Source organism: Notamacropus eugenii, chromosome 1 (assembly GCF_028372415.1).
Source record: "Notamacropus eugenii isolate mMacEug1 chromosome 1, mMacEug1.pri_v2, whole genome shotgun sequence".
NCBI lineage: Eukaryota > Metazoa > Chordata > Mammalia > Diprotodontia > Macropodidae > Notamacropus > Notamacropus eugenii.
The window spans coordinates 340,665,116-340,684,003 of record NC_092872.1 but is presented as its reverse complement, the minus strand read 5'-3'; the positions used below and the strand labels follow the sequence as shown (position 1 = coordinate 340,684,003).

The 18,888-nt window shown below is 42.7% G+C and overlaps 1 long non-coding RNA gene across 1 annotated transcript in view; it reads right to left on the bottom strand.

Annotated features, from left to right (window-relative positions):
• The window catches only part of LOC140518111 (uncharacterized), a 75,173-nt gene that overhangs the window by 6,496 nt on the left and 49,789 nt on the right, over positions 1-18,888 (bottom strand). Inside the window, exon 2 of the long non-coding RNA XR_011971831.1 lies at positions 1,510-1,918. This is a non-coding gene — a long non-coding RNA (uncharacterized lncRNA). The remainder of the gene's footprint in view (positions 1-1,509; positions 1,919-18,888) is intronic.

The window sequence follows — 18,888 nt, the reverse complement described above, 5'->3', positions numbered from 1 at the left end:
TCAGGCTAGAATTAAATATGCCTTTCCTCACTTCAACCTTTTTCCAGTCTATGGGTAAGATTTGGGGGGATTCAAAGAAAAGTAATTTCCCCAATCTTTCTGGAAAGGGCCAGAAGCAATATGTGGGAACATCTTTGTTCTAACCAAAAATTTACTGTCAGTATAAGGGGTCTATGAGTCACAGATAAAAAAGATCTCTGAGGCCATCTAGTCTACCTCATTTCATAAGTAAGGGAATCAAGGTCCAAGGAGATGGAAAGACTTGTCCAAGGCCACACAAAGTAAGAGGCAGAGCTAGGAACTGACCCCATAACCTCTGAGGTCACTTTTTACTGTTTCCACTGGGCCACGCAGTACAGGCATGCAGTGAAGATGATGCTCCAGTTCAAGGGCTGGGATAGTTAGGGCAAAGAGCCCAATTCTTCCTTAATGCAAACAGCCAGAAAAGTCCTAGAGCTCCTGCTGATTTTTCTGTTTTCTTTTGGGATCTTTTGAAATTCTCTACTTATAACAGGCAGAATCTCCTGATTTCAAGAAGGAAACCTATTTTAAGAAAACACAACATTTCACAGTAATTCAATTCAATAAACATTTATTAAGCCCCCACAGTGTGCAGACCACTGTGCTAAGTACCACAGAGCTTAGTAGGAAACAATACAAACAAAGATAATTAGATTATAAAATATTATAGGAGGATAAATGCACTAGGAAAGTACAAAGTGCTATGTGAGGTCTGAGAAAGAACTTACTCCAAGGGAATTCCATTCAATTCCTTAACTTGTGGTAGGTGATCAGGGAAGGCTTTGTGGGGAATGTGGTATTTGGGACAGACTTTAAAGAATTAGTAGAAATTCAATAGATAAACAGAGGGAGGGGAGATATGCCAAGCATAGGGAACAGAATGAATAAAGACATGGAAGAAAAAGAATGCAGACTGGAGCAAAGAACAGATGGCCAGGGCAGTGATATGAGATGAGGCTGGAAAGGCAGACTAGCATCTGCTTGTAGAGGGCATTGAATGGTGGGGAGAGGGGCACAACATCATATATCATACATGCAATAATGAACCACTAAATATTTTTTTTTGAGAAAGAGGATAATAATATCATGGAATCATAGCTTTAAAACTAGCAATCATCCAGCCCCCTTCCCCATTTTACAGATGAGCAAACTGAGACCCAAAAAGGAGAGTAAGTGGTTGAGCTGCATTGATGTAGATGTGACAGTAACCACCTTCACAGCAGAAAGCCCATGTGTGTTACATCAACCCTCCCCCAGTGGTCTATGGCACCCTTCAGGAGGGTTGGGATGTCCCTGCCACTGGCTCAAATCTCCACCATCTGTGTTTCCTCCTAGTTTCAGGGGTCCCCTGCATCCCAGTTCTATGTAACCATTAACAGTAAGATTAGCTTTTACAAAAGAACATTTACTTCAAAATATAGTAAGAACGGGGGGGGGGGGGGGGGGGGGGGGCGGAGCCAAGATGGCGGAGTGAAAGCAACGACTCACCTAAGCTCCTGGAAAAACTCCTCTGGATATCTCTGGGGGGAGAGTCTGACCAGACTTTGGAGGTGTAAAATCCAGTGGGTGACGGACTTTGACAGATTCGGAGCCCAGGCTGGACCGGAGGGTCCACGGGAGGGATCTGTTCCGCGGGGGTAAGACCCCGGCGCATAGCGCAGCGCGGTCAGCGCGGCAGGGCGGAGGGGACCAGAGGAGCCCGAGAGTGGCGGGCGAGACCAGCAGAGCAGGAGATAAGCCAGGCCGAGCTGGTGAGAGCCGCTGAGTGCCGGACATCAGCGCAGCAGCCCTTGAGATCTTCAGCCTGAAGACGGACTTCGGTGGGTCACTACTTGAACTTCCAGGAACTGGGATGGCAGAGTGATCAGTAAGTGCTCTCTCCTCCCCCCTGATGACCCTGAGGGAACCACAAAATATAGTAAGAACAAACATATAACCATCCATCCCCTTTCAATACTTCAGAGGCATAATCTGTCCTTTTATATGACTTCAGTCTCTGGAGGGAGCTGGAGAGAAGGATTAGGGCCATTGTTTAATTCAATTCTTATGGTTCTACCAAATGCCAAATCCAAAGAACCTTGGACTCAAGTCTTGGGCTTCCCTAATGGGTTGGCAGATACATCTGGTCTGGAATCTTGCCTCCAAGATTATCGTGGCTTGTGAGACATGGGAGACGTTGGGACAGGGCTGCCCAGCATGGCATGCCTACATCAAAGAAGGTACTATGCTCTACGAGCAAAGCAGAATTGTAGTAGCTCAAAAGAAAGGAGAGATACTCAAATTTAGAGACATCTCCACACCCCAAATGTTCATGTGGACTATTTGTTCCCAACCTGTGGTAGAGCCTTCTGGCTCAAACTGGTCTGATCACACTGTACCTTGATCCCAACCTAGTGATGTCATTTTGGTCCTCTTTGAAAACAAATTACAACAACCAACAACCAAACACGGTTGGAGGTCCTTGGTCCAGGAACTCCATCAGCTGAACTGATGCACTTAGAACTAAAAAGGACAAATGAACATCCCAAAACTCCAAGAGCATTTTTGGGGGCATGGGGTCTAAAAGTAGGGGGTAGAGAAAACTTTCCCCACACATAGCTCAGTTCATAGTGCCTGTGCTTTGGAACACTGTGCTTTGGGATACTGCCAGAAAGAGCAAGAAACTGTCCCAGGATAGTATTTTTTAAAAGATGTAGCTTGTTCCAGCTCCACAGCCAATGGAAAGAGGCTGCTTCCACTCATGTGGTAGAGCTTCTCCAAGTAGGTCCCTGCTGTTTCCTACAACAAAAGCCCCATTACACAGAAGATTAGTCAGGAAGTAATATGAAAGATTTGAACTACTGATAACGGTGTCTCTCTCTGTTCTTTAAAAAGATTTCTTTTCCATTGTTGAAAATTTGGCACCCTTGGCTACAGTATTGGTCACACTCCTGCAGTCCAGGCTGGCTCTCCATTACAAAGGACGTGATGGATGGAAAAATAAATCAAAGGGCATGACCAGTACAGTGTGGTATGATAGAAAAAGCCCTGGTTACTGGCCAAGAGGATGATGACCAAGATGATGATGAGGAGACTAGAGAACATGCCCTACAAGAATCTAAGGAACTGGGAATGGAGATGAGACTTACAGGGGATGTGATTTAAATGGTTGGAATGTAGAAGATAAATTAGTCATTCTGCTTGGCTACAACCAACTAGTAGAAGTTGCAGGAAGGCATATTTTAGAAACACTTTCTAAGAATTAGAGCTATTGGAATGGGTGGCTTTGGCAACTATGAGCTCTCTGTCATCAGAGCTCTTCAAGAAAAAGATCAATAACCATTTATTAGGGTCCCTTCCACCTCTGAAATATGGACCTCTAAATCAGGAGCACTGGATTCTAATTCCATCTCTGAAATAGTGGGATTCTAAATCAGGAACACTGGATTCTAATTCCACCTCTACCACTAACTTTATGTGTGACACTGGACAAGTAACTCCTCATTTTCTACCTGTAGCTCTGCTTGTTTTGAACTCCATGGCCCTGATGTCTGTTCCTCCCCCTTCCCTGCTCTACTTTCCAGCTTCCTTTTCCCTGTTTTCCCTATTATATTGTAAGTTCCTTGAGGTAGGGGGCTGCCTTTTTCTTATTTATATCCCCAGGGCTTAGCATAGTGCCAGGGTCTTGGTTTTTTCTATTTGGAGAGACAGACAGATGGAGACAGACAAGATGACCACTAAGGCCTTCCCTCCAGCTCTGAAATTGTGTCCTGCTGTACCACCTGGAGGGAGATGGAGGAGTTGGGGGACAAGCCTTTGAAGGGGTAGGGAGGGCTTCATGAAGAGCTCTCAGTTTGGGGGTCTTGGTTTATAGAAGTCCTTTGTTGCCCTTTCACTTGGTTTTCCTTGGGTTTTAAGGAAAGCTGAAAGAATCATAGCATGTTAGAATTATAACTGACCTAAAAAAATTTCTCATATAACCCATCCTAGCTCCTTAATCTAACAGAAGGTAGAACTGACCTAGAGAAGGGCAGTAATTTGCTGAAGGTCACAGAACTAGTAAATTTCAGAGCCAGGATTCTCACCTAGATTTTTTGATTTCAGTCCATTGCCGGGTGTACTCCCACATGCTATGTGAATCTCCTCTGGATTCAAAACAAACAGGGATCCAGCTCACTGGAGGAGTTTCCTTGATTAGGCCCTGCTCCTAATATGCTGGAGACTCATCACAGAAGGAGTCCTCAGGTGTAGGGTCTGCTTTGGGTCCTGGAGACAGGCTGCAGACATTGTACCGGGGCCTGCACAGCCTTCCACTGTCTTCCTGCTGGCCCCATTATTTCCTATTTTGGTTCTTCTGGAAAGCAAGCTTCCCTACTCCAACTCTGAGCCCTTTCCAAAGGGATTGAGACTGGGATGGGATGCAAAGCTGAGTCAATCTCTTGGCATCCAATGCCCTGCATTCAGTGGCCATATCTTTTCCTCCCCAGGACCTCTCTCCATACTACCTCCAGGAGGTTCTGTCTCTACACAAATCTCCATCATAGTATGACTGTGAAAGTCCTCCCTAAGTGGCAAGGCCATGAATGGGTAAAGTTTATTACTGCTATCATACATCCTCCTGAGCAGCTAAGTGGCACAGTGGATAGAGTGCCAGATCTAGAAACAGAAAAACCTGAATTCAAATCCAGCCTCTGATACTTATTAGCTGTGTGACCCTGGGCAAGTCACTAAACCCTGTCTGCCTCAGTTTCCTCATCTGTAAAATGACCTAGAGAAGGAATGTCAATGCCAGATGGGACCACAAATGGTATCACAGAGAGTGTGACATGACTAAAATGAGTGAACAACAAAAACAAATACATCCTCCTCTTCCTCTTCTTTCCCATTCTGGGCTATTTGGGACGTGCACAGGAACAGGGCACAATCTTTCCCCTCACCAAGCTCACGGTTTAGTCCTGGATATCATGCCTATACAGAAAACTCAGATACAAAATAGAATGAGATAAATGCTTAAGAAAACGATCAAGAAGGAATAGACTTTCAGAGTTTCTGACTGGGGTTATCAAGGAAGGCTTCCTAGTGCAGAGGATTTCTGAGCAGTCTTCGGAATTTAATCTATGCAAATAGAAAAGGTCATCTTCCTTCTCAGTCAGATAACCTATGGGCATTTCAAATGCAAGCTTCTAGAGATAGTGATCTACCCTGGATTTATTTTAATTCCAGCTGACAACATTTCCTGAACACCTCCTGTGTGTGGCAATCCCTATGCCACATTACCCAGGAAAAGGGGCAAACATAAAAAAAGACATTGGGATAGAGTGAGAGCTGAGGGGGATTCCATTAATTTCTTCGCTAAGTGGGCTGCCAGTCACACTACAGCTGGGGAAAAGCCCAGGCCTCCTGGGAACTTGTGACTACAAATGAAACTACTTGGGCATATAGCAGACATTTCTTAAATGATTCCTGACTTGCCTTAAAACCAAGAATCTTTGTGATGACTGGGCCAGGAGTCCCCTCCACATGCTGCCTCTTAATGCCAATCCATTCACAGTTTAGTCTTCGGAAGGCAAGGTTACCAGCAGTAGGTGGATAGGAGATAAAGAGATTTTAACTCAAGATAGTGGAATGGATGAGGGTCCCCTCGCTGGAACTTAATTTCCCCCTCCTATAAAATGATGGTCCCTCAGGTCCCTTCCAGTTCTGATACTTATGCTGTGCGTTCTCGAACTCCTTCCAGCTCAAACATTCTGATTCTATGGTTCTAAGCCTGGATGTGTTAAAAATGCAAACTGGGCCAGTCTTGGCTACTGGGGAGGTTATCTCCAGTCTAAGTCTCCCCATCAGGTCAAACAGACAGTGCTTAGTAGAGGTGAGAGGTCATGCCCCCAGATCCAGTTGGCCCTTCCCCAGTAGGGTGCTGAGTCTGTGAGTCTAGAGGCTCTGGTCTTAGCCACTCTCCCCTTGCTCAGCCCCTACCCAGGGTCCCTAGACTCCCCTATGGCCTCTTCCTGCCCCAGCCTCAGGGTTCCTGGTTACTTTCCCAGCTCCAGTGCAGGAGGCTGAGTCACTGTACTGACCGTTAGCCTTATCTGCAGAGAGGATTTGCCTGCCTCCAAAAAGCCCCAGGACTAGCTTATGTGGTTTCCCATCTAATTTGTTTTAACTCATTTAGGTAAAAGAAAGGCCCAGGCTGCTAGTGCTTGGCTTCACTCCAATCCATCCTCCATGCAGCTGCCAAAGTAATTTTCCTAAACACAGGTCTGACCATGTCACACAAACACACTCCACTCAATAAACTCCAGTGACTCCCTATTACCTCTAGGAACAAATATGAACTCCTCTATTTGGCATTTAAAACCTTTCACAGCTTGGCCCTGCCTAGCTTTCCAGTCTTCTTACACACTATTCCTTCCCCAACCCCTGCCCACACTTTTGTGGTTCAGTCCTACAGATGTTCCTCACACACCTACCTCACACCTGCCTTTGCACTGGCTAACCCCCAAGCCTGCAATGCACTCCCTCCTTCCTCACCTTTAGAATTCCTTCAAGTCTCACTCCAAATGCCACTTCAAGAGATCTTTCCAGATCTCTGCAGGCTGCTTCTCCTCTAAAAGTTTTATTTTTTGTTTTTGTAGTTCAGTCACTTCAGTAGTCACCCCATTTGGGGTTTTCTTAACAAAGATATGAGAGTGGGTTGCTATTTCCCTTTTTTCAGCTCATTTTACAGATGAGGAAACTGAGGCAGACAGGGTTAAGTGACTTGCCCAGAGTCACACAGCCATTAAGTGTCTGAGGTCAGATTCGAATTCAGGAATATAAGTGAAGATAAGATAAGTGAATTCAGGAAGATCAGTATAAATGAGTTGATCATTTCTTTACTCTTTGAAGACAGGAAAGTAGTCTGACCACTGGGAACCTAGAAGAGGAGATTGACTACTGGATTCGACTACTCTGGTCCTTAGTTTAATCATTTGTAAAATGAGGACATTGTGCTAAATCATTTCTAAGGACCCCTATAACTTTCAAAATCTATACTTCACAGAATCATTGACAGCCGTCTGAAGACTGACTTCCCAGCCTGGGCACAGGTGCCCAGGACTGGCAGGTCAAAGAGATTTTCATCCTGCCCAGGATAAGCTAAACACTGGCCTGCTCCCATTTCCAGTTGCCAGAGTCCTCAGTTCTAAGGCCTCACAGGGAAGTGGGGGAGGTGGGGTTGGACTGGGCTGGAATGACCAAGTGCCTGTGTTTCTGTAAACAGTGTCCAGGCTATGGGCAAGCTGCCAGGGACAGGGTGTCCTGCCTTAGGCATGGGTGGGAGACCCACGGCTCACCGGGATTTCCTCCACCCCACAGAGGGTGAAGGGTGGGGCCTTGCTCACAACTCAGCTCAGACTGTACTAACTCAAAACTGTCTAAGAGTTCCCTGTGAAGCAATTTAAAAGAATCTTGCAGGAAGAATGAAATAATCACTAGGTTCCACTGGGAATGTTTCAGGGCTTGGAGGACCAGGAGGGGAGAAAGCATCCAACTGTGATGATCCCCCCAGCTCCCAGACCTGGAATCCCAGGATAGCTAAGTGCTACAGGAGATGTTAAACCCCATTTAGACCTCCCAGTATTGTCAGAGAAGGAGGTTGGTAGCTTTGATTCCTTTGAAATTGGCTGGTGCTCTTGTTTCAAATTCACCTGTTCCATGTCCATGAAGGCTGCTGGGGTTAGACTGGGGTCCATCCTTCTTGCTCAGACCCTCAGGCAACTTTTTAGTGTGAATTGTGGTTGAGGCAGCAATGGGGTGGGGGAAGTGGACTCTCTTGGCCACAACCCACAGCTTCCTCTCGGCCTCCCACAGTCTGAGGCCCTCACAGGGGCAGAATCCCAGGGCTTAGACGGGAGAGTGGAAAGGGGAAGGCTCATGCGGCCAACCCCCGCTCCCTTATTTACTTTGGAAAGCCTTTTCTTGGGTGCCCAAAGTCTAGAACTAAAACAACAGGTATTGTGCTATCAGCAAAGGATTCTTCATCTATTTAGTTGACCCCACAGTGACACTGATGGGGAAGCTGGACTACTTTCTAACCTCTGCTTGACAGTATAAGAGGCCCACAGGAATTAAGTGGCCTGGTCCAGTCAATAATAATAATGATTATTATTACAGACACCTATATAGGCTTTGTCATTTATCTCACTTGATCCTCACCATAATCACCATGGGGGGAAGGGAGGCCAGAGTCCAGTGGAAAAGTTTCTGGCTGTAGAATCTAAGGGACTGGGTTCAAATCCTGCCCTTACCATTTACTACTTGTGTGACCTAGAGTAAATCACTTTAACCTCCCTGGGTCTCAGTTTCTTTGTCTGCAAAAATAACAGGTTTGGACTAGATCCCTTCTAGTTCTCAGTCTATGATCTTATGAGGTACTACGATGGTTACTAGTGCTATTTATGTTTTACAGATGAAGAAACTAAGAAAACGCAGGTCTTCTTGCCTCTAAATCCAATGGCCCCTTGTCAGGTTCTATGTACTAGCCTGGGAGTCGGGAGACCTAGGTTCTGCACACTGACTTGCAATGTGACCTTGGACAAGTCATGTCAGTTCTCTAAGCCTCAGTATCCTCCTCTGAAAAATGAAAGGTTGACTAAGTGACTCTGATTGCCTGTCCCCTCCTCTAACAATCAGGAGCACTCATCGGAGACTAGCTATCCACATTAAAGGATATGGGAAGAATATATCGCCTCCCTCACAGGGACTGATACTAGGAAAATGTAATCATCTGCAAAAGATAGGTTAGCACCTACCCTAAAGGGCTGTTGTGAGGATCAAATGCATTTGTAAAGCACAGTGCCTTGGCACATAGTAGGTTAAGTAACTTAATTAAGTTTGTTTCCTCCCCTTCCCTACATACTTGTAAGCTAATAGTATTAGAGGTGTAGTCTCTACCTTTGAGAAAAAGACAGTCTAGTTGAGAAGAGGAGATTCATACCCATGAAACATCTCCATTTTCTATCTGTTGGACTTTAGGTAAACTATCTCTAGGCTTCAGTCACCTCATTCATAAAATAAGAGGGTTGGGCTAAAATGACCTCTAATGTAATGGTATCAAACTCCATATGCTGATGGCATATTGACTTGGAAACCCCCAGAATAATATTATCTATATTTGATTGTATTTTTTTATTTATTCTATTAAACATTTCCCAATTACATTTTAACCTGAGGAATTTTTCAGCCCCTTGCTGCCCCTGGGAGTTTGATACCACTGCTCTAAAGCACCACACAGCTCTAAATCTGTGATATTCATGATAATACGGTTGTTGGTGGAGACTGAACCTAAAGGCAAAGCAACAACTATTTATTTAGTGCTTACGGAGTGCCAGGCACTATACTAAGCTCAGAGAAAAAGAAAGATGGTTCCTGGCCTCAAGGAGCTTACTTTGAGAACACACAAAAGGGAGGTGAAAAGGAAGGATGGGAGAAAGCTACCTATATGAAGCTATGGTATTGATGAACTGGGAGAGTCAGAAGCATAGACAGAAGGGAATAAAGATTGGTCAGCCTAGGCCTCTCCCCAAAATGGAGATCCCAGAAGGAACTCACCAAAGAGAGAAGGAAGTCAGATGGTGATGGATGTTTGTGAGACAAACCCCAGGCTCTGACAGAAATTCCAGATTGAGGGAGGAGCTGAGGCATTGTGGCAAAGTCCAGGAAGTCAGAAGGAGAGCCAGAGAAGAAGGGATAAAAGAAAAATAAGACCAGTGGAGATAAGAAAAAGGGAATCCTGACAAGGCATAATGATGGGAGCTAAGATAGAGAAGAGAAAGCAGAGGGAGGAGCAAGTGGATCATGAGAGGAGGCAAGGACTTACTTTGATGAGGAAATAGGAGATATGGTTTGAGATATCAGTGGGATGAGATTGCAGAGAGACGTGAATGCAAGGTTAGGAAGTTTGGAAACCCCAAACTTTGGGAAACCTCAGTTCTCAGGTTCAAAGGATGAGTAACAGCCTCCCTCTTCTGCTCTTGTGACATTCACGTTCTGTGGCCAGGTGACAGAGGACAAAGAAAGCTCAGAGAGGCTGAAGAAGCTCATTTCTTTCTCCAAGAAATCAGATACATTTGCAAGATAAATAATTTTTAGATTGGCTCAGCATCAAGTCCAACCCCACTGCCCTAGTCTATCTAGTCTGGGGAATATAGATATTTGGGTGAGATCATTCCTCCCATCTCCTGCCTTATGTCTTCATAGTTTCAGCCTATTCTCACCAGTTGGGGTTCAAGTAAATCTCCTAAAAACAAAACAAAAGAAATAGAATAGTAAGCTTGCTTTGGATAGCCAGAGGAAAAATGCAGTAGGTGTAATATAATTGTTTGGGGAAAAGTGTTTCTATCTCTTATAACCATCTGTTCCTAGCAGAGTGTACAGTCACCAAAATGCTGACTGAAGCCTAAGGAAGACTGCTGATGGGACATCTCATGACCTACTCTCTGACTTGTCCAAATGTCCCTGAGAAAGAAAGTGAAAAAAGTCTGTCATAATGCCAGGTGAAGGGGACTTCGGGGTTTATCAAAACCATCCCACTACCAAGTCACACTGTTGACTCATATTTCCAATGTGAGTCAACAGTGTGACATGATGGCCAAAAACACTTGATAAAGGTGAAGTGCCCAGGACAAGGGAAGTAATAAACCTGATATAGATCCAGAGTTGTTTTTAAGTCTGCACACCACTTTTTTAGGAAAGTCCTTGATAAACTGGAGCACGTCTAGAAAGAAGAAAGGATCTGCATGGGGAGAGGATTAGGGACAGTAACTTAAGAGGATAAGTCGAAGGAACTGGGAATTCTTGGCTTAGAAAAGAGAAGATTTGAGGGCACATGATAGCTATCTTCAAATATTAAAAGCCTGTCAAATAAGAAAAGGAGTATGGTCCCCTTAAATTGTAGAATATATCCCACTGCAGAACTGAAGACTTTGGGGAGGATGATATAGGAGGGATTTCTGCTCAGGTACAGGTTGATGACCTTGGCAGTTCCTTCCTGCTCTGGAAGTCTGTGCTGCTAAGGTGCCTCTGTGGTAGAACACCCCCCACTACACCCTACCCACCCCTGCCTTTGAAGAAACCCTGTGAGATTGTCGGAAGAAAACTCGTAATGGTAAGAATCTGACAGATGGACTAAAATTTTGGTTCTCACAATTTCTTACTGTGGGCTAAAGCTCCCTTCAAACACTCACAGATGACTCTAGATCTGCCTGCTCCCTATATAAGAGATCATTTGTGGTTCACACTAAGGAACTTACCTAATTATCATTTACTGATATTAGAACAAGAATTGAGAAATCTTTGTCCCAATCTGTCTCGTACCCATCCTGGGATCAATCAACCAACCAAAATGAATCCATGGTAACTGAGAATGGAGGGTCCAAGGGAGAGGCAACAGGTATTGAAGGGATCAGCAAAAACTTGGGCAGAGCTTTGAAGTAAAAAAGGAATCCTAAAAAGTAAAGGTAAGGATGGGACATTCCAATCTTAAGGACAGCTCAAGCACAAGCAGAGAGATGGAAGATAAAATGTATGGGAGGGACAGCAAAAGACCAGTTTATGGCCTGAAGATTGCCCAAAGGAGAGAAATATCTCCAGGCACATCTCGCTGTATTGTGCTTCACTTTATGGCTCTTCACAGATACTGCGGGGGTGGGTGGGTGGGTTTGTTTTGTTTTGTTTTACAAATTGAAGAGGTGTAGCAACCCTGCATTGAGCAAGTCTATTTGTGCCATTTTTCCAACAGCATGAGCTCACATCATGTCTCCGTGTCATCTTTTTCTAATTCTTGTCATATTTCAAACTTTTCATTATTATTATATCTGTTATGGTCTTCTGTGATCAGTGATCTTTGATGGTACTACTCTAATTGTTTTGGGAGCCCTGAACTGAACCTATACAAGGCAGTGAATTTAACTGATAAATGTTGTGTGTATTCTGACTGCTCCAGCAACTGACCTTCTCCACCCCCACCCCCCCCCCCACCCCCCACCCCCGCCCCCTCTCTCTTTCTCTCCACCCTCAGGCCTCCCTATTCCCTGAAATATTACAATATTGGAATTAGGCCAATTAAGAACCCTACAATGGCCTCTATGTGTTCAAGTTAAAGGAAGAGTCAAACCATGGGAAAAACTTCATTATGGTCTTATTTTAAGAACCTGCCATAGCCACCCTGGCCTTCAGAAACCATCACCCTGATCAATCACCAGCCATAAACACTGAGGCAAGACCCTCCACAAGTAAAGATTATGGCTCCCTGAAGGCTCAGTTGGTGGTTAGCATCTTTTTTTTTTTTTAGCAAATTAAGTATTTTTAAATTAAGGTATGTACATTGGGGTTTTTTAAGACATATTATTGCACACAACAGACCACAGTATATTGTACACATACCTTTCATATGAACTGGGAAACCAAAAATTTGTGTGACTCGCTTTATTGCAGTGGTTTGGAACTCAACCCACAATATCTCTGAGGTATGCCTGTAACATGGCTAGAAAGGTAGGTTGAAGTCAGGTTGTGAAGGGTTTTAAATGCTAAAGAAATTTGTATTGGAAGTAACAGGGAGCTACTTAATCAAAACCTAGGAAATAACAGCAAAATGTCATCTAATCCATCTACTGTCCCTTCCCCTTTCCCTGTCACCCTCCCCCCTATCATGTCTCCAAGTAATGATGTATAGGGTGGTTTGTTAGAGGGAGTTTGGGCTCTCCTAGAAATTTCTACTGTCCTGGGAAGCTAAAAATGAGGACTAGTCTGAATATGGCTACTTGCTATGGGTCTTTTAGTGCCTTCATAAGCTTTTTCACTTGGCCCTTTTCCTGATAAGTTGGCTAATAAAGTTCACCTCTCTTTGCAAAAGAGAAACTCATGGCTCTTCCATGAATGCAGAGCCCTAAAGATGAATGCCAGAAGTTATCAAGAAAAAGCAACTATGAATACAATAGAAGACCATCTGCCAAGGAAGGAAGGAAAGAGTGAGTTTTTAACAGAAGAATTCTCCAAAGGCCACTCCAGTTGGCAATTTTATAACCCAGGAATTGCAGCAGCCTCCTTGTGGCTGCCCCAATAAGTTTATTCCCAACCCCATACCCAATCCAGGAAGTATTCTCAGTAGGGGAATGTAGCAATTTCAGGATCACACTAATATATTTTTTCCTCTTTTTTTGGTGTTTCTGGCCAAATCTAAATTGAATTATTGATGTGATCCTGGAGGCTCATGTCATTTTTCCAGACAACCAGTTAATTTATGAGCTGTCTAGCATGGCCCACAACATGTAACTTGCAATAAAATCTGACTGATCAGCAGTAACACAATTAGTTGCAAATGTCCATATTTGTATCTATTTGGTTAAGTGGCTTTTTCATTAAAGCACTGGAGGCCAACAAATAATCATGATTTGGGATGTGATACAGGGCACAGTAAGGAATGGAATATGGAATCAGACCTTCAACTGGACAGGATCTCAGCTGGAGTTTTCAATCCAACACTTTTTAAAAATTGTGATTACGCATGCATTTGCACACGTGTGCATGCATGCCTATGTGTGTGCATGTGTACACACCAGCACGTGTACGCATCTGGGACTGGGAAGCTTAAAAGAAATTCAATTCCACAAATTTTCAAGAAATGTAAATGCTTTCCACGCATTTCCAGGCATTGTTCTAAGTCAGACCTGAAATACAAGGACAAAAATGAAATGTCCCAGCTCACATTTTTCTAAGAGGATGTAACATATAAGAAAATAAATAATGCACAAGGAAAATTAAGGCGAAAAGGAGAGAGCATAGGCTCTCAATGCTCAAAATGACTTTGGAGAACTTCTAGTCCAACCTCCTACCTCAGTGAGTCAAAAAAGCATTTATTAAGTGCCTACTATGTGCCAGGCATTGTGAAAGCAATAGGGATAGAAAAAAAGGCAAAAAGTCCCTGCTCTCAAGGAGCTCACAGTTCAACTGGGGAAATAACATGCAAAAAAACTGAGTACAAACAAAAGATAAAGGTATAGAGGATAAATTGAAAAATTTATCTCTGATAAATTATATCACAAATTATAAATGATATAAATATGTAGATAAATAGCTAGCTACAGCTATATGTATGTGCATAATACTGTATATATTAATTATACATATATCCATGTATAATATGTAATATATCATATAGTATATATAAGAATATTATATTTTGTGTAATATAATATATTGCTGTATATTTTATATGAATATATTTGTATTTTACTGTATATATTTGGTTGTTATCCTTCATTCTCAAAGAGGACCAAAATAACATCACTGTGTTGGGGTCAAGGCACAGTATGTCCAACTATAGCTGATCAGACCAATAAAAGTGTGGAAAGCTCTGCTATAGGTTGTACATAAAGAGTCCATATGAACGTTGAAGTAGAGATGTCTCTAAATTTGTGCATCTTGCAAATCTTTTGAACTACCATAATTCTGGTTTGCTCATAGAGCACAGTGTTCTTCTTTGATGTGGGCACACTCTGCTAGGCAGTCTTGTGCTAGTGTCTCTCACATCTCACAATCAATTCCAAAGTTCTTCAGAGAGATCTTGAAAGTGTCCTGAAATCACTTTATATGGCCTCTCTGTGGACACTTGCCTTGTATAAATTCTCCATAAAATAGTCTTTTAGGCAAATTTATGTTTGGCATTTGAACAACATGACCAGCTCATTGGAACTGTGCTCTCTACAGTAGAATTTGCTTGGCAGTTTAGCTTAAGAAAGGGCTTCAGTGCCAGGTACTTTATCTTGCCAGGTGTTCTTCAGAGTCTTCCTAAGACAACTGAGATGGAAGCAACTCAGTTTCTTGGCACAGCTATGGTAGACTGTTCAGGTATCTCAGGCATACAACAATGAGGTCAGCACAATGGCTCCACTGATCTTCACTTTGGTAGGCAGTGTAATACCTCTTCTCTCCCACACTATCCTTCAGAATCTCCACAACATTGAGCTAGCTCTGGCATTGAGTGTGTCAACCTCATCATCTATGTGGACTTCCTTGGAAAGTATACTGCCAAGGCTGGAAAGACTTATATGAACTGATGCTGAGTGAAAGGAGCAGAACCAGGAGAACTTTGCACACAGCAACAACCACAGTGTGCAAGGAATTTTTCTGGTAGACTTAGTCCTTCAAAGCAAAGCAAGGACTTAAAAATTCCCTTTGGACTCTTGAGGCAAAATGCCTTCCACATCTAGAGAAAGAACTATGGAATTGGATCGCAGAATGAAACAGACCATTTTTTTTGTATTATGTATAGTTTTATTTTATGGTTTCTCCCATTCATTTTAATTTTTCTATGCAATATGACTAAGGTGAAAATGTATTTAATAGGAATGTATGTGTAGAACCTACATAAGATTGCATGCTGTCTTGGGGAGGGAATGGGGAGGGAGGGGGAAGGAAGGGGAGGGAAGAGGAAAAAAATCTAAGATATATGGAAATGATTGTAGAACACTGAAAACAAATAAAATAATTTTTTTTAAAAAAGTATACTGCCAAGGTTAGTGAACTTATCCACAGCATTAAAAATTTCTCCATTTGCTGTAATCAGTGGTTCTGACTGACTTGAGGAGAACCTCTGTATTCTTGGTGTTAATTACTGGGCCAAAATTAGCACAAGCAACAGAGAATTGATCCATACTTTGTGGTATCTCAGTTGCAGAGTCTGCACTGAGTGTAAAATCATTGCAGCCAAAAAAAATCATGTACCAATTCTCCCTCCATCTTAGTCTTATCTTGTAGCCTTATCAAGCTAAATAATTTACCATCAGTGTGGTAGCTGATCTTGATGCCATTTTCATCCTTGCTGAAGGCATCCGACAACACTGCTGAAAAGATTAGGCTAAAAAGCATGAGAGCAAGCACACAGCCTCCACTGAGAACTGGTAAAGTATAAGAGCCTTGTGCAAGCATGTCCTCATGAAACTTACTTACAATACTGATGAACTTCTCTGGACAATCAAATTTTGCCATGATTTTCCACAGGCCTTCATGACTGACAGTGTCAAAGGCCTTGGTCATCAATGAATGCTGTGTACAGACCTGTTTTGCTCCTGGCATTACTCCTGGAGTTGACAGGAGCTCCAGAAAAGCTGGTTGTCCAGCTCTGACTCTGGCAGGTTGGCCTTCATTTGTCAGCCTTGTTTCACTCAGCCTTGTTTGGATGCAATACTCTGCTAAGTTCTCTTGCAACAGGAGTCGTTTGTCTTTCAGGTCTACTGAATTTCATGTGCAGAGTCTATAAGCATGCACACATTCCATGTATTGATGGTGAATGGAATCATTTTTGCAAAAGTTTTTGTACATTTTTGTGTGTGTGTTTCAACCACAGGGTGGGATTCTTATCTCCTAGGTAAGCAGACTAGGGTTGGGTGAAGCAAACAATTTTTAGGGCACCTTTTCTAGCTTCTTCCTGATGGTAGGAAGTGAACAGTTCAGTCCTTTAAAAAAGGCTGCTTAAATACCCAGGGAGCTGCTGAATCCCGCTGCTGCTTTAGTCCAGTAAGAAGATGACCCTATGGCCTGGGCTGCCTGTATGCAGGGTTATGACTACAGCTCTCAGTGTGTCGGTATGTACTTGCCTATTGCCACAGGACTCTGAGGTAGGCAAAAATGCCAAAATGGCATGGGCGATATCCTATGACTCAACTGGATTTAAGTGAGGCAGAACAGAACAAAGCTGTGGGCCTTATTCTCTTTTCCAGAGTCATTGAAGTACAGTGGCAAGACAAAAACCAAGAGATTGGCAATGGTCTTGGCATCTTTGATGTCTAACCAAGCTCTAAGATCCACAACACTTGCTTCAGCAGCCTTCATGGCCCTTGTAACAGATTGTCCTCACCCGCTCACTCCGTTAGCAGGCATGCCCTCTCCCCCAATCCACCAATGGGTTTGAGCTCCATTGGTTACTCTCAACCTGGTTTAGCCTGTCTGCTGAAACAGTTTACTGGGGTATGGTCACTATGCATGTTACAGCTTCTTGGAGCCACAGGATTGGTGAATAAGGTGGAGACCAAAGGTAGAAAACAGATCTGCAAAGGCTTAGGAGCCCTCACTCCAGAGGTACTAGTCTTCCCTGAACCCCTTACACCTCTATATTAGACATAATATTATATGCATATAATATAATAGTATATTATGCAATATTATACTAATGCAGATTAAATGACGTATCTGATGTTAGAATATAATATGCATATAATATACAGATAGTGCATTATAATATATATCATAGGCACACATGAATATATGACATAATCTAGCCATATTATATACATTATGTACACGTCTATTCAGATATATAATGTATATGTACACACAACATATGTTCAGATAGATATACAACAAATAATGTGTATATACATGCACGTATAACATATCTGGATTGCATATATAATATGTGATTTTATAGATTATACTACATAATTTATGCTGTATATAATATCTATATATAATCTGTATAATAATTATATACATGTGTATATACACACCTACAGAGGATAAATTGGAAATTAGTTAATAGCAGGAAAGTCCTTGCCATCACTAAGACAAGGGGTGAGCCAGCCTCTGCTGGAATACATAGAGCCTGCTCCTGCTTTTTTACATCCCCCAACCCTTTCATTCCTTTACTGAATAGCTTTGATGTTAGGAATTGTTCCTTATAGAAAAGCCAAAATCTGCTCTCCCCCCCAATCCCATTTACTGGCTGTGGTCCTGCCCTTTGAACACATTTCTACTCTGCCACTAATTCACTGCATGCCCTTGGACACCCTTTCATTTCTCAGTATTCCCACTTATAAAACTGGAGATAACAACAGATCATAATTATGTAGTGCTCTATGGATCTTCCACTATGAAGAAAAGTTCTGAAAATATCAACTTAAGTTTCAGAGTAATTTGTCGAAAAAAAATCATGTGAATGCTTCCTATTCCCAAACCTGAAAGCAGACTTATTTTTTAATCACACCTCAAGGCTCTGGAATAAATAACCCCCCAGACCTAAACCAGCTCAGTGCAAGGGTACACAAATAGGAGGGGTTGGGGTGGGAGGAAGCAGAACCTTTGTTCCAGTCTTTGCATGGCCATTGAATGATCTGAAAATCTCTTCGCTTTTCTAGGCTTCAGTTTTCCTGCACATAAAATGAAGGTGTTAGATGATTTCCAAGGACACTTTAATTCTAAATCCTATAAATAATAATTATAATAAGCTCATACTTCTATAGTTTTAAGTTTTACAAAGTGTTTTCCTCAAAATAATTAGGTGAAGGAGATAGTTTATTATTATTATCCTTATTTTATAGATGAAGAAGTAGAGGCCTAATCTGTTCATTAATCTGCATGTACCAGTCACTGTTCTAGTTTCCCCTGGGGAAACAGAGGCAAAAAATAGAATGATCCCTTCCCTCAGAAGGTTTATATCTAGCAGTCTACAAACCTCATCGATTCCCATGGTTTTAATGACCATCTCTCTCAATGACTCCCAGATCTATATGTCTAGCTGTAGCCTTTCTCTTAAAGATGGGGCCCTTATCCTAGTCTTCCCCCTTTCTCCAATCACGTCACTATCTAATTGCTACCTAATAAGACATTTTAAACTGGATATCTCATAGGCATCTCAAACTCATCATGTCCAAAACAAAACTCATTATCTTTTCCCCAAACCTAACTCTCTTCCCAACTTGCCTTCCTTCGAGTCCCCCAGATTTGCAACCTTGGCATCCTCCTTGACATCTCACTCTCCATCTCCCTATTGATACAATCTGTTGCCTAATCCTGTCTTTTCTACCTCTCCAATATCTTGCATCTCCTTCTATCCAGGCCTTGATCACCTTTCTC